The sequence below is a fragment of the Cupressus sempervirens genome, chromosome 4 (assembly GCF_028749045.1).
Source record: "Cupressus sempervirens isolate cs-2001-9-10 chromosome 4, ASM2874904v1, whole genome shotgun sequence".
Lineage (NCBI taxonomy): Eukaryota > Viridiplantae > Streptophyta > Pinopsida > Cupressales > Cupressaceae > Cupressus > Cupressus sempervirens.
In genome coordinates this window covers 93614854-93618080 of record NC_143121.1, presented here as the reverse complement: position 1 = coordinate 93618080, position 3227 = coordinate 93614854, and the positions used below count along the sequence as shown (strand labels likewise).

At 38.7% G+C, this 3227-nt stretch overlaps 1 pseudogene across 1 annotated transcript; it reads right to left on the bottom strand.

Moving 5' to 3' along the window:
- Window positions 1-671: 671 nt before the first annotated feature.
- LOC149560096 (cytochrome P450 750A1 pseudogene) lies at window positions 672-2511 on the bottom strand (annotated as a pseudogene). Its single transcript, XR_016364212.1, has 2 exons — window positions 1579-2511; window positions 672-1342 (listed from the first exon to the last, which is right to left on the bottom strand). The product of XR_016364212.1 is annotated as a cytochrome P450 750A1 pseudogene (transcript).
- Between the last annotated feature and the right edge of the window lie 716 nt (window positions 2512-3227).

The following is a 3227-nucleotide window of genomic DNA, read 5'->3' as shown; positions in this document are numbered from 1 at the left end:
TTTGATGCTTCTTGGGTCAGCATAAAAGATTAGGTAGGGCACTTCAACAAACTAGAGAGATTACAATCAAAACCCATATGTATGTTCCTCTCTTGTCGAAAATAATGTAATAATGGGGAATGGTAGAATTTTAAAATTAGTGTACACTAGTTTTAGATTAGGTTAAATAAATTAAATTAGTATTATGTTAGCTATAGTTAGTTAAGGTGAATTAATGTTTGTGTGAAGATTTATTTTTAAAAAGTAAGGTTTATTATAACTATTTAGATATTATGTAATTCCATGTCTAAGTGGAATCATAAAATAATAATTCTATTGTTATTTTCTTTACTTTATAACTTATATAATGTATCTTTACCATTCACAACTTCAATAGAGTATCTTCAATCATGTCGCATGAACAAGCAAAAAAAATTTGACTTTTAAAATGTTTATGAATAAGTTGACCATTTTAGCATAATAAGAAAAATTAAAACAAAAGTAGATACAAAACCTTTTAATTACTATCTCTACATTTTCTTATTTTCCCACAACTTCTGTTCCAGTCATCAAAGAAATTTTAAGTGGCCCATGTAGGGAAGCTGAGTTCATATTTAACTTATTTATGTAAAAAACCACCATTATTGCAAGTTTGATGAATTGCTATCTTATCAGGTGGTTGGACAGCGGGAGCTACAACGAATAAAACAATACAATTCTTATTAAAAAGAGTCTAAGCTAGAAGCTTGGGGTCAACTTTTAAGGAAGGGATGGCATAGAGATGGTTTTTCCTTGACACGGTGGCTCCGAACTCTTCTTCCATATCCAAGTCAGCAGGATCACCTTCGAGCCTCCAGTCAAAGCAGTGCCAGAACTGAGCCAAAACAAAGGACATCTGCCCGATTGCCATGTGCCAACCCGGGCAGCCCCTCCTCCCTGTCCCAAACGGCAGCATATCATACTCCTGCCCCTGGTACTCAAAGCTCTTGTTTCCCTCGAATCTCTCGGGCTTGAACTCCTCCGGATCTTCCCACACATTTGGGTCTCTTGAAATGGCCCACGCATTCACAAAGAGCTTTGTTTTCTTGGGTATGACATAGCCCTGCGGTCCTACAGTCACAGCTTCGCTATTCTCATGGGGGAGCAACAACGGTCCTGGCATGTATAGCCTCAGCGACTCTTTAATCACACATTGCAGATAGTGCATCTTGGGAAGGTCAGATTCAGTTACCATGCGATCTTCACCTACAATAGAGTCAATTTCCTCCTGCAGTTTCTTGGCCACCCGGGGATGCCTGAGCAGAGCAGTGATTGCCCATTCCATGCTAGTTGCTGTTGTCTCCATCCCACCAATGAACAGATCCTGTTCAAACATATATTGTAGGACTAAATTGTTAGAAGAACATTAAACAAATCTAAGGAAGTACAAATAAAATGAATATTCACTTGATTCTTGACATTAACTCTATGATCTATTTTTCCTATTCTCCAATTGGGTTGTGATCATCATCTTATCTAGACAAACTATTTTACAAAACTTCTACCCTAAAACAGAATCGAGCAAAGATCAAGAGAGAGGGGGCAGAGAAAGCGACGTACGAAGAGCACTGCTTTGATATTATCTTTAGTGAACTCCACGTCGAGAGACTGGGATTCTTCCACGTCGAGCAGCACATCCAGAATGTCCTTACTCCACTCCTTTTTCTCCTCCAGAGCCCTTCTCTTGTGCTCAATATGGTCGTCAATAATTCTCCCAACAATCCTGTCGAAGAAGTTGTGGGCATTCACCATGCGTTTCTTGAGGCCTTGCAGGTCCATCCAATCTATGGAAGGAAAGAAGTCCCCAATGTTAACAGCAGAAAGGGTGCTGATAATCTCCCTCACCATGTCTTTGAGCTCACCCCCTTTCCCAGTCACATCATCAACGTCGAATCTCGTCCCAGTCAGCATCCTCCAAATAATGGCCGAGGTGATATCCAGCAGAGACTTGCTGACATTCACAGCAACAGTCCCCTGCTCGCTTCTCTCCCACATGGATTTCATAGCGAGAGAAACCTCCTCTGCTCTGAGGGACCGAAAGGACTCAACTCTCTTTGCACTGAGAAACTCCATGACACAGACCTTTCTCATGTGTCTCCAGTAAGGACCATAAGAAGCCAGGCCCATCTTCTTGTTGTTGTAAGCGATGTGTTTTCCAGCAGCAGTAGAGGGTCTGTTGGCGAACACTAAATCGTGTGTCTTCAGAAACTCCCTCGCCATCTCAGAAGAAGAGACCACCACGCAGGGCAGAAAACCCAATCTCAAGTACATCACAGGCCCATATTTCTTTGAGAGCTGATGAAAACTACGGTGTGGAAGCTTCCCAAGCTGATGGATGTTTCCTATGATGGGCAATGGGGATGGCCCCGGAGGCAACTTAGGATCCCTCTTCAACTGCTTGAATAATACCCACACGAGGACTACAAATGCCAACCCTAGAGCAGTGATCATTTGGCCACAAAGTTGTTCTAGAAATTCAAAGGAAGCTGCCATTGTCAACTGAACTTAGCAGACACGCAAACACACAAGCTTTTCTTTGAATACTGCTCTGCTGGCGGGCTTCTATTTATAGCTAGGGACAGATGCCTGTATTGCTCCTCATAGTCAATAGTCAAGGTTTGCGGGCCTTGTTATATATCTATTCAAGGAATTACGTTATACAATGGCTCAACCGAATATGACAAAGTCGAATAGCTTACGAACAATACTTCCAAGCCTGGAATAGACAATAACGACAAATATGAAGAAGATACTTATGCAAATAATTGAGATTATAAAGTCCGTAAAGGTTAAATGTGTATTGAGATTATATTAATCTATCTTGTTATAAAAGCTATGAAGCTATCATGTTCTAATTTTTTAAGTTTAACTCATATTCCTATTTTTTTAAAATCTCATCCTATCTGTGCTTCTATATTGTAATGAAAAATGATCAAAGATATTCTATGGTGAATGATACTTCAAATAAAATAAAATAAAATAAAATAGTAGTTCTTTAACCAAAATAAGAGACATAAAATTAAGAAATCGAAGTGACAAATATAAACCATAGGAGAGAATTTAAATTATATGATTATAAGATTCTTATGAGGATATAAGATTGCAAAATTATGTTTGGTTCTTCTTAGTGAAGTGAAAAATTTAAATGCAAATAAATAAATAATAATTGTATCATTTATTTTATTATGGAATACTTTATGTAGTCTGAT